This window comes from Notechis scutatus, chromosome 1, assembly GCF_049901735.1.
Source record: "Notechis scutatus isolate UNSWTSFEM ecotype Mainland chromosome 1, rNotScu1.2, whole genome shotgun sequence".
NCBI lineage: Eukaryota > Metazoa > Chordata > Lepidosauria > Squamata > Elapidae > Notechis > Notechis scutatus.
Window position 1 is genome coordinate 309,071,916 of NC_142009.1, and position 12,993 is coordinate 309,084,908.

General features: G+C 39.5%; 1 long non-coding RNA gene across 2 annotated transcripts in view; it reads right to left on the minus strand.

Moving 5' to 3' along the window:
- The window catches only part of LOC113413660 (uncharacterized), a 301,334-nt gene that overhangs the window by 285,828 nt on the left and 2,513 nt on the right, over positions 1-12,993 (minus strand). The window contains exons 2-5 of one of the 2 annotated variants that reach the window (XR_015746865.1): positions 11,779-11,920; positions 8,491-8,631; positions 7,109-7,223; positions 4,938-4,967 (exon numbers count right to left, since the gene is read on the minus strand). This is a non-coding gene — a long non-coding RNA (uncharacterized LOC113413660). The remainder of the gene's footprint in view (positions 1-4,937; positions 4,968-7,108; positions 7,224-8,490; positions 8,632-11,778; positions 11,921-12,993) is intronic. The other variant, XR_003371075.2, reaches the window with a different exon arrangement.

Genomic DNA, 12,993 nt, shown 5'->3' on the forward strand with positions numbered 1-12,993 from the left:
GTAGCAACGTTTCGGCAGAATCTCATCTGCCATCATCAGGCTTCTGTATAGTGTTCGTTTGTGAGTCAGACTTTCCCAGCCGTTTCTGTTTTAAATTTGGTGCTAGCCTACGTTGTGCCAGAATGGTTTTTTCTTCATCCTGATTGGTTGGGAGTCTTGGTCTGTGTTTATTGGTCTTGGAGTTTGCTGTGTTCTGCTTGATTGCTGTTTCTAATATCTTCTGTCTGTTTTATAGCTTTTTTTGTCTTGATTGGCTGGCAACATTGTGTTTCCTGTGTTGGAGGCTTTTAGTGCGGCTTGGCTCCGAGTAAATGGACGTCTATCATTTATTAGGAAGCTAGGTTTCATCTAGGTGCCTGGTTGGGGTGTGTTTGAGCTGGAGGTATCTGTTTGTGCCCAAGTGTTTGCCTCGCTTGTGGTGTGGAGATTATTTTTGTTTGAGAGTGCAGGCTTCTAGATAATTGACAGTCTGGGGGAGTCATCTCTTCTTTTCATGCTTTCAGGTCTTTTTTCAATCTCTATGGCTTCTCTGATAATTCTGTGGCTGGGGTTTTCTATAGTGGCTAGGGTTTTGGTGCCATTGAAGTCGATGCTATGACCTGTGGCTTTCATGTGTTGGACTATGAGGAGGAAGTGTGTTCCAGCTTTTTTACTGCATTTTTGTGTTCATCCAAGTGGGTACTTATTCTTCTATTGGTCTGTCTGATGTATGTGGCAGGGCATGATGTGCAGGGGACTTCATATATGCCTTGGTTTTCCAGGTCAATTTTATCTTTGGGATTTCTTAAGATGGCTGCTATTTTTCTGTCTGTTTTGAAGGCAGTTTTGATGTGATGCCTGTGTAGTATCTTACTGATTTTGTCTGTAGTACCTCTTATGTAGGGCAGGACAGCTGTTCCATAGGTCTGTTCATCTTCTAGGTTTCCATTATGTCTCAGTGTGTTTCTGTGGATCAAGCCAGTGATTTTGCTTTTGTGGAAGCCGCTGGCTGTCAGTACTTTAGTTGGGGTGCATAGTTCAGTCTTTATGTGTGTCTTGTCTGCCAGGCATTTGGTTCTGGCAATTAGTGTTTTGGCCATGGAGTTTATCTGTGCTGGGTGGTGGTGGGATTGAGCGTTGAGTTAGTGGTTGGTGTGTATTTTCTTCTGGTATATGGTGTGTCCTAGTGTGCCATCTGTTTTTTTGTAGATTAGTACATCTAGGAATGGTAGTTGTTTGTTTGTTTCTCTTTCCATGGTGAATTTGATTTTGGGGTGTGTGCTGTTTAGGTGTGTCAGGAAATTATTTAGGTTTTCTTTTCCATGGGGCCAAATAACAAATGTGTCATCGATGTATCTTAACCATAGTTTGGGTTTGTGGGTGGCATTGGCTAGAGCTCTGGATTCGAATTCTTCCATGAACAGGTTTGCAATGACAGGTGACAGCGGTGATCCCATAGGGGCTCCTTCAATTTGCTTGTATCTTTGTCCTTTGTATATGAAATATGTGTTGGTTAAGCACTGTCCACCAGACTGTCAATTATTTGGAAGCCTGCATTCTCAAACAAAACAATCTCCATACCACAAGCCAGGCAAACACCTGGGCACAAATAGACACCCCCCCCCGATACCTCCAGCTCAAACACACCCCAACCAGGCACCCAGATGAAACCTAGCTTCCTAATAAATGATAGCCGTCCATTTACTCGGAGCCAAGCTGCACTAAAAGCCTCCAATACAGGAACACAATGTTGCCAGCCAATCAAGACAAAAAAAGCTACAAAACAGACAGAAGATATTAGAAACAGCAATCAAGCAGAACACAGCAAACTCCAAGACCAATAAACACAGACCAAGACTCCCAACCAATCAGGATGAAGAAAAAACCATTCCGGCACAGCAGTAGGCTAGCACCAAATTTAAAACTGAAACGGCTGGGAAAGTCTGACTCACAGGCGAACACAATACAGAAGTCTGATGATGGCAGATGAGATTCTGCCAAAACATTGCTACAACTTTAAAAGCACAACTATAATGACGTGGGAAAATACCTGAACACACACACATGCATATACATACATATACATACATACATACATACATACATACATATACATATACATATACACACACACACACATATACACACACACACATTTAATTATAACAAAAATGTAAATGCTTCATGATAACAAACTAAAACGTTCTGGGCTGGAAGCCTCCCCCCACCTGGCACCTTCGAAAGAGACAGAAGAGCAGGTGGTGTGTGTGTGTGTGTGTGTATCTGAGCTGAGGGGCCTGGGGCAACTGCCGCTGGGAGAAGCAGAGGCAGAAAGAGGGCTTTGCTCTCTTTGGGGGGCAGTGCCCCTTGGCTGCCACTCCAGGGGCTTCTCAGCAGGCATCTGCCTGCAGAAGGACTGCTGCCCTTATTGATTAATTGGGAAAGGGGAGGGAGAGAAAGTGGGAGCTCCTTTCAGATCCAGGGTGGAGGATTGAGAGGCTCAGATCTGCAGCTGAGGAAAAGCTGGGGGGGGGGGAGGGCTCTTCCAGCCTCACCTGGAGACAGGCAAGGAAAGGTGTCCCTAGGGGTACTTCGCTCGCTTTAGCACTTCGTTGCCAAACCCAGCCACAGCCAGTGATTATTTGGGGGCGGGGGAGAGAGAGAGAGAGAGAGAAAGCATCTCTTGCATTACCCGGGGAGGAAAGGAGGTGAAACAAAACTCACTCTTTCACTGAGACCTACAAAATGCCAATCTACCATGTTCCAGGAGTTCTTTGAAATCATCAAACTTGCAGTTCCCGTGCCTCCCAGCTCAGGTCCCACACATGGCGGTGGCGGCAACAACAGACCCTTCCCCCAGCTCCCGTTGTCAGCTTTCCCCATTAGTTTTCTAGCTTTGAATTGCTCCCGGCTCTCTTTCTTTCCTCCCCCCCGCACCCACGTGCAGGCAGGAAAGGAAAGGGAGATGGAGCCGTGCACAGCTCTCCCCTTTTTCAGCCCTTGCTGCCTCTCCCAACATCGAAGCCTCAGAAACGCAGGCAAAGCCGCCACAGCAGTAGCACCCTGAATTGCTTGCTTCTCCACTACTGCCTCCACCTCCTCCAGCACCACTTCCTTCTCTGGGTAGGGTGATTCTTAACTGAGCATGCTAAGGAAACTCAGGACGCTACTGCTGCGGCGGCTTTACCTGCGTCTCCGAGGCTTCGATGTTGGGAGAGGCAGCAAGGGGTGGGAGAGTGGAGAGCTGCGCATGGCTCCGTCTCCCTTTCCTGCCTGCACGTGGGCATGGGAGGGGAGGAAAGAGAGGTGGGAGCAATTCAAAGCTAGAGAACTAATGGGGAGAGCTAACAGCGGGAGCTGGGGGAGGGGACTGCTGTTGCTGCCGGCGCTGGGTGTAGGAGCTGGTTGGCGCGTGCATCTCAGGGACCTGACTCTGGGAACCCTCGGAGAGCCGGGAGGCGCGAGAACTGCATGGCCCAGATTAATTGCTTTTGGGGGCTATTTCTTCTGTGGCCCACCAAAATTTTGCCACGGCCCCCCAGTGGGCCACGGCCCACCGGTTGGCGACCGCTGTCATAGCAGACCTAAGTTATACATATGAGATTGAAGTAGGAAAGAAGATCATACATCTATCAATTATTCTGAAACAGAAGTATAACTCTGAATTCTTCAAAGTTTGTTCCTTTTGCTCATTGTGCCTGATGCACTCTGAATAGATATGCAAATCTAAGTGTTATTTTATACAAACACATAATATGCTACAATCTAGATAAAATAGCATAATGCTGTGCATGTTTACTTGGTAATCAATCACACTGTATTCAATATGTTTCACTTTGTAATACTTATGAACTACAGCATTTTTGCACTTCACCCATTTCCTTCATTAATACATGGCTGTCAGAACCAGCATACGAAGGACGCAATAACTATATAATTATAATCAGTCCTTCTATTATCTAGAAGCAGTTTTAACAGGCCTCAGCCAAGTAACAGATTTGCTTTTTCTAGCATGGAATTGTTATAACTGCTTACAACACAAGAATGTGAACACCAGCTACAAAGCACAGCGAGAACTGCAGCTAGATTCTTTCAGGTATGTATGTTGTGAAAGATGATAGTTTAATTAATTTAAATATTTAAAATTAAATATTACTTAACTTTAAATTAATTATGCATAAAATAATGTATGTTCAAAAATAATGGTATTTGCAAAAAAGAAAAAAAGTGGAAAAACATGATTATGAGTAAGAGTTTAAATTGTTATCTAGATAAGACAGTGATTTAATTTAAATCTAATACCAAACGGACTGGATCCAGATTTTAAACCTATAAAATACCAGTAGTTTCCTCTTGTTATGTTTTTTACTTAGTTTAGCAAACTGACAAGAGCTAACCTCTACCCATCCCCTGAATATTTTATTAAGAGTTGCTTTGGATAATGAAATGGATAGCATATAAATTTAACAAATAAACTGGCTTGGATAATCCAATTTAATGGGTTAAGTAGTGGCCTCAGGAAGAGCATCTAGTCAGTGAAGACTCAACTTCATCCAGTCATCCCAATTCTACCCCGAATTAAGGGATTACAGGGTGATAAAAAGGGAGTTTTTTTATTGGGTTAAGAGGAAAGGGGATACAATCATAAAAGTCACTGATTGTTTTTAGAGCTACTCCTTACTTTTCCATATATCACACTATTTTAGTTTCCACCATGTGGAAAGAAGGAGCCTAGCTAGCCTAGATTCATGCCAAGTAAAATGTGAATCTTATTTAATGGCTATACATATTAAGAAAATCTTAGATTCAGAAGAAGTATCATTACTTTCAGAGCTTTATGTACACATTTGGTACTAACAATAAATGCAGAACCACTGTCAAGTTCTACATTAAGATCTTAATTAATGAAATGTAATTATGACAGATCTATATGCATTTCCAGTTATACTAGCACTTACTCCTCTTCTCTTTTTCCGCTGCATTTTTACCTATGGATAAAAGAATTTCATTATTAAAAGGCAAAACAATAGTTCCTAATATATTTAGAGACATAGATCGCATCAGGACAAAGCTATATTTCAAGAAAAAAAAATGTATATGTGAACCCAAAAAGTCAATAATTACAAAAAAATCTGTAAATTTAATACCAGAAATTTTGTAGTCATAGATGAAAAATCTTATTTCACTGAAAGTTTGGATTACCTTTCAATGATTTTGAATTATTTATTCAATTTAACAATTTGTTTTTTGGTTATTTTGACACTAATGTCACTAATGCCTTGAAATTACACATTTATTACAGATTGCTAAATAATACATATTAGGTCCAAAACCAGTAACCTGATTTTATAAGTATTTGAAGAAATAAGATTGTTGGTATAATTTTTGCAAAATTTGAGGCAAGTTTGATATCCATTAATTGTCTGAATGCTTCAGGTAATGTTTTATTAAGGATTGGTTACAATCACTATGAGACAGTACTAACAATGCAATTCAAGAGTTGGAATGTTAATTCACATGGCTTCATCTTGCTTTCCTCTTATGATATTTTTGTGCTAAAATCCACAGAAATCTTTGAATCAGGGCTGAAGATGTTGTTCTTGAAACCTACGTATGTTTTGAAGCAGTAAATAGGTAATGGACTGTCAACATCTACATTTTTAATAGAATGATCAGGAAAAGCTTAATGTCATATTATCACATGTATTTTGTTGATTTGTTTTATATAATAAAAAATGAAATTCCTTGATTGATCTTCAACAGCAAAAATTGCTTCAGTTATATAATACCTCTGTACAATGAATATAATACAAGGCAAAAAGGGAAGATACGGTAATCTTGTATAAGAAAATTTGATCTATTTTCAGTCAACTAAAGATATACCATAAATCAAATGGAATGCATAATCTTTTATTGTACTTAAGTTATTTGGATGCAATTAAACTTAAGACAAGAAGCCATAACACAAATTTGGGAATAGATTGTCAGGCCACAGATCATTAAAAAATCAATTGAAGCTTCCCCATAATGATTTCATTAATATAATCAGTTTGTAGTATATTGATTATCTACATCTAGCTTAATAAAAATTATTTATATGGATGCCAAAAGTTACTCAATAGCTGAGTATTGTAATTTTGTCTTCTATCTCAAATGAATAAAAAAGAAAGAAGAGCTAGTTTATTAATTAAATTTATATGCCACCCCTTTCAGTGCTATAGCAACTTTGTGCGGCTTAAAGCATAATAAAAAATACAAAACTGTGAAAAATTAGGAAAGATTAAATAAAGACTAAAAAGCAAGAGGACAGGTGACAGGGAGTGGGGATTTTTCCTCTACCCTGTGAGCCACCCCAGCATAAAGTGCCTCTATCAGGGCCCCAAGCCAGCTGGCAGAGCCAGGTTTTAAGGCTCTTCTAGAAGGACAGGAATGTGGAGGCCAATTTCACCTCCAATGGGATTATATTTCAAAGGGAGGGGCCACAGCAGGAAAGGCTCTTCTTTTAGACCCCGCCAGGCAAAATTCTTTGGCAGATGGGATCTGAAATAGGCTTCTTCTGCTGAAGTGAATGGGATGGGTTAATCCTAGTACAGTGAGATAGTTCCTCAAGATAACCTGCACTCATGCTGTGCAGGGCTTTAAAGGTGACAACTAACACCTTGAATTAGACTTGAAAGCAAACTGGCAACTAATGCAGCTCGAACAACAACAGTGTTAAATGTACCACCCAAGGAGCCTTCAGAACTATCTATGCAACTGTGTTCTGTAGTAGTTGTAGCTTAATAGTCTTCAAGGGTAGCCCCGTGTAGAGTGTGTTGCTGTAATCCAAGTAAGAGATGACCAGGGCATGAATGACTGCACACAATTTAGTGTAGCAGTTAAGGTGCTGGCCTAGAAACCAAGACACAGTGAGGTCTACTCATGCCTTAGTCATGAAAGCCAGCCAGGTGACCTTGGGTCCAGTCCTACCCACGCCAAAGGATTGTTGTTGTTGGGAAAATAGGAGTATTAGATATTTTCACCATTTTTAGTTACTTATAAAGTAATAAAGGTGGTATAAAAATCTAATAAATAAATCCAAAACTGCATATGTAACTAGACTTCCAGAATACAAGCATATAAACTTTACCTCCAAATTCAAGTCTGTAAAAAAGGTATCCCGTTAAGATCGCAGAAAACACGATAGGTTGAAATTCTTGTGAAGGTTTATACATAGCCCACAACTTTGAAATATTACCCAGCATCTGTAAGTAGGAAGCAAACAACATAAATAAACTAAAACTAAACTAAATAAAATAAATAAAGAAAATAAACTAGTGCTTACTGGTTTATTAAATGTATATTTAAATTTGGAGTTTAATTAGTGACCTACAGACACTCCTCTGTATATGGAGGCTTTATTCAGAATGTAACTAGCTTGTCCTTCATTTACCTAAGAAAGTAAGAGTTCTTTTGGGTCACACTTGAAATCTATTATCTTGTAATTTGCCAGTGATCAACTACAAGCCACCTAGCATGAAACCAAAAGCCAACCCTTATTAAATTTATTTCTCCAGCCTAGCAAACAGCATCCAGTTTGTTGGACCTTTTTATGAGTTAACCATAAACTACATTAAGTGTACCTAGCCAATTGTGGATCTTTTGTGAAACTATGGCTACCCAAGCCATAGCTTAGATTCTACAAGAGCAAAAAGCTCAAGATGAGGCAGCTTTATATATTATTTTCCATCCTACAACAGATATCTCCAGGACATAAATCAAAATACAACACATCTGTATACCACACTGGCAACGCCAACCTAGTTTTTATAGTAGCTTCATGTAGCATATCTCCCCTAATAAATTTGTACAGCTTTTCCGTGAAGAGAATAAAAGGTATGTATCAAAAGATGATAGCAACTTCCACCTCTAGTGGCAATGAATTTCATATACTCTAGGACTGGTTCCCCAAGGCTCATTTTTAACAGACGCAGGTAGGAACTGCAGCTCAGGAAAATGTATTCCTTTAAATAGCTTGTTAGTTGGATAAGATGCTACCAGTTTTTGCCATCATAGACTAAACAAGGCTCTCCTACTACAAAGTAGGGCGCGAGTGAAAGTGGGGGGTAGTAAGTCCTCTAACACAGGGGTCTCCAATCTTGGCCACTTAAAACCTGGCAGACTTCAACTCCCAGAAATCCCCAGCCAGCAAAGCTGGCTGGGGAATTCTGGGAATTGAAGTCCCCCCAGGCTTCAATCGGCCAAGGTTGGAGACCCCTGCTTTAATACGTCTTTCTCTATACTCCCAATCCTTCCCCTGCTATCATAATACCTGGGACTGGTCTCTGACTATACAGTGTCTTTTGTGCTCCCTAGACCCATCCCGGTAACCTTCCCCAACAAACGGTGCGTTGATTTCATTCGCAAACGAGACACTCGCAAGGCGCCTGACGGGGCGCTGACAGGCAGCAAAAGGGTAAAAAAAAGTCTCTTAGCCAGCCCGCTATTCCCAAATGGTAACATCAAACCCACCTTCAAAGTCAGAGAAACCCCAGGAAAGAAAGGTCACAAACGGATGATTGTAAAGTAAGAATGCCGCAAGGGTTGCTGGGTACGGAAACAGCGTTTGCCTAGAACGGCTCTTCATCCCGCTTCGCCCGCCTACAGCTCCCCCTGTTTAGGAGAAAAGAGAAGAGTCGCTTCCCGTCCCGCAATGGCTGTACGTTGCCGGAAAAGAAACCTTGCTCTGGCTTGTTTTCTGCAGATTTCAGTTCTTCCGAATAACGGACAATTCGAGGCACAGACACCGATGTGCAAGGAAGCCCCCTGTTATTTCTGTTTCTCCACGGGCAGGAGCATTAGCTGCCACTTGAGTTTAGAATACATTTACGGTTTCAGTTAGATTCAGTGCGTAGAGAGAAGTAAGCCTGCCAAAGAGTATATCCAAGAGAGGCTGAAATAACCATGGACGCTAGCAGGCGGATTAATTCCGTTTTATTTGATTAATTGACACTGTATTTTAAGTCGACTTGAATAGAACTGGGCTGTCCTCCTGGCTAACGCTTTGTATAGTCTGCTATGTCTCTGTTAATTCATGTTAGACTAAGATGTATGATTTTCCTCGAATGATACACTCCTATAAATTCAGTGTGACTCTCATCCCAAAAATATGCATAAAATGTGCTTGTTTTGGCTTACATTTTACAATCAAAGCTTAAAGTATACACTTTTCACTTCAAGAATATGCCATACTGATTTCAATAGAGTTTACTCCTAAGTAAAAATGTATAAAATTACTACCTTAATCATCACAGTTGTTCTTTTAAAGTACAATATATTAAATATTCATCATAGAAATGCAGCCTATTGAATAGAGGCAGCAAATGGTTAATTTGCTTACTATTCACAATTAAGAATTGCAGCTTTGATTGTTGTAACATGGGATGATCTCAAAATAGAACTTTCTTCACAACATAAACTGCAAATAATATTTTTTTTATTTGATTTATTTATTTATTTGATTTGCCAATTGTTTACAAGATAATAAGTATAAGTGTATACATAGTTGTGAATACATGAAATGGGTACATATAAGAAAAATAAAAGAAGAATAAGAGAAACAATAGGACAGGGACGGTAGGCACGTTGGTGCGCTTATGCACGCCCCCTACACACACACCTCTTAGGAAAGGGGTGAGGTCAATAGTAGACAGTCTAAGGTTAAAGTTTTTGGGGTTTGGGGAAGAAACTACAGAGTCGGGTAGAGTATTCCAGACATTGACCACTCTATTGCTGAAGTCGTATTTCCTGCAATCAAGTTTGGTGCGGTTAACTTTGAGTTTGTATCTATTGTGTGCTCTTGTGTGTGGTGGTCTGACATTCGAAATGAGACACAGGGAAAATGTCTGAGCAAATGCCAGCCCTGAGTGAACTCAGGTAGCAGTATTTATTGAGAAAAAGTAAAACAAAAGTACAGTATGCATTCAGAAAACAATGACCTCTACAGAATTACCTCACCAGCATGAGAACATACAATCTTGGAAAGTCCCAGATGTTACCTTACTAGGATGAGATCATACAGCCACGGAAAGTCCCATGGGAAAGTCTGGAAAGTCCCATGAGAAAGCACAACTGTGTACCTTGAACTTTTACCTATTTTCCTGTTCCTTCTAAACTTGCAGATCAAAACAGGATGAGACATTCATTGCAAAGGTACTCCTACCCCCACCAAGAATGCCTGCATATCCCTAGATCTATGCTAATAGTTGTACAAAGGACTTACAGAAAATGATCAATAAAATATATTACCACATTGTGTTGTTATGGTTGAAGCTGAAGTATTCATTGACAGGTAGGACATTGCAATGTATGATTTTATATACCATGCTTAAATCAGACCGAAGACGGCGTAATTCAAGGTTTTCTAGTTCTAGAATTTCAAGTCTGGTGGCATAAGGTATTCTACAACGAGTAGAGGAGTGGAGAACTCTTCTTGTGAAATATTTCTGGACTTTCTCAATTGTGCTAATATCAGATACGTAATGTGGGTTCCAGACTGATGAACTGTATTCGAGTATTGGTCTAGCAAATGTTTTGTATGCTCTGGTTAGTAGTGTGATATTACCAGAGAAAAAGCTATGTAGGATTAGGTTAACAACTCTTAATGCCTTTTGGCTATGTAGTTGCAGTGGGCTCTAGCACTTAGATCATTAGAGGTGAGTATTCCAAGGTCCTTTACAGAGCTTGGGTCATCAACAAGATCTTGACTATTCAGCTTGTATTTTATTTTCTGATTTTTTTGCCAATATGTAAGACAGAGCATTTATTTGTTGAGATTTGAAGTTGCCATTTGTTTGACCATTCTGATACATAGTCAAGATCTTTTTGTAGGGTAGCAGTATTGTCTGTGGTATTGAACAGCTTTACATCATCAGCGAAAAGAACGTAATTGCTCTTAATATGATCACAGAGGTCATTTATGTAGAGTATGTAGAGAGTTGGTCCTAGAACACTGCCTTGGGGGACAGCACTATTGACAGGTACAGAATTTGATAGGACGCTCCCAATTTTGACCATTTGTTGTCTGTTTGCCAGGAATGCTTCTATCCAGTTATTCAGTTGTCCAGAGATACCATAGGATTTTATTTTTAGGAGTAGTTTGTCGTGTACCACTGAATCAAAGGCTTTACAGAAGTCTATGTAGATTGCGTCTATTGCTTTGCCCTGGTCGAGTTGTGTCGTCCATATGTTTTTGCAGTGTAAGAGTTGCAGATTACAGGATAGTTTTTTTCTGAAACCAAATTGTTTATTGGAGAGTAGGTTGTTTGTCTCTAAGTGGAGGATGATGGATTGGTTAATAATTGATTCCATGACTTTACAGGTGACGAAGCATAAGGAGATCTTTCCTTGGTTTATAATACACAACATAAGATGTATCAACTATGTTGGGATCTAAAATGTTCCTTAGTTAGGAATGGAAGAAATCCAGTCTTCAACTTGATCACATCCTGGTTTACTGGAAATTAATAGCTAAAGGGAAACTTATGACAGCTTCAATCCAATCCAGCATCAGATTGGGAAAGACTGAATCAGAACCTTCATAAACTAAATGCCATTTTTATTCCATGATCCACACCATTCTGAATACTGAGACGTGGCAGAATAACTCATCCTAGTCAAGTATCACTGGCCATGCTGATTTGAACGTGGTTAGGATTGTCCAGCTCTTCTGGAAGGCCCCAGGTTGGAGAATACAGCTTAAAATAAAAATTGCACATCATTTTTAAAATGATATGTCATTTGACTCTCAATGGGATTTACCTCTGTATAAGCATGCATAACATGAAGTGCAGATTCATAAATCTCTTCAGCTCACTCGCTATACTTTCAATTTATCTGTGCAAGAGCTTGTTTTTATCATAAATCTGCAGGTTAGTTGTAGATCTGACAGATTGCAGGATGTCTGGTTTGGCAGGTGAATATTACATAGAAGGAAGGGGAGACACGTCTGTTGAATTTATTTCAGCTGTTGAGACATGTTGCTGAGATAGTTTGAGGCTTATATTAAATTCAGATAGTTAACAATAAAAGATAGGAATACTCCATTTTAAACTGTAATCCTAATCTTACTGGTGGGGATTCATGGAATGTAGTTTTATAGCTTTTGTGAAACTCTATAGATCATCATTTTTTGAAATGCATTGTTAAACTAGATTCATTGCAAAACACTAACTTGTGATTAATTGAACCACAGTTCATTATTTTAACTGGGTTTTTATCACATGCTAAACTGCAAGTTAGCTTGATATTTTAGTTTAGCATTTTGTGTAAATCTAGCTATAAACTAGAATGGCTGAACACTTTTATAAAATTCCAGAGAACAAATTACAGTGGTACCTTAGTACTCATCTTTAATTTGTTCCAGGAGGTGCGATGAGTCCAAAAACCATGAGTACCAAACAAAATTTTCCCATAAGGAATAATAATATAGTGAGTTACAAGGCAACTCACACTGACAAGTTCTAGTTTATGCATTGAGTAGCAAACAAATGATAAGTACAGGGACATTTTCACATAAAAATGCCTTGAGTACCAAATTCGATGAGTTTCAAAGCAGTTGAGTACCAAGATACCACTGTATTATAGTGGAATAGCTGTAGTACTAATTAAGGACACTTTGCAGTTAAACAAATACTAGTTTGTAGATGAACAAAGTCTAAATTAGAATTACAATACAAACTGCAATCTTGTTTATATCCAAACTAGCTCCATACTCCTGCTTCGCTATGTGATCAGGCTTATGGAAACTGAAACAGTATTTGCCGTGTGAGCAAGGAGACAGCAAGGAGCCTGGGTATGGCTTAGCTCAACTGTTCTGTACTAAAACTGGTTGCTGGTGTGAAACTAAAACTGAAATTCCTCTCCTCTGCTTGTATTTTGCATTTGGAACAGATTTCTTTTCAGATGGGGAGGGGGGAATAGAACTCCTTAGCATCAGAGTGTGTTAATAATAATATACGAAATACTAATGCTCTG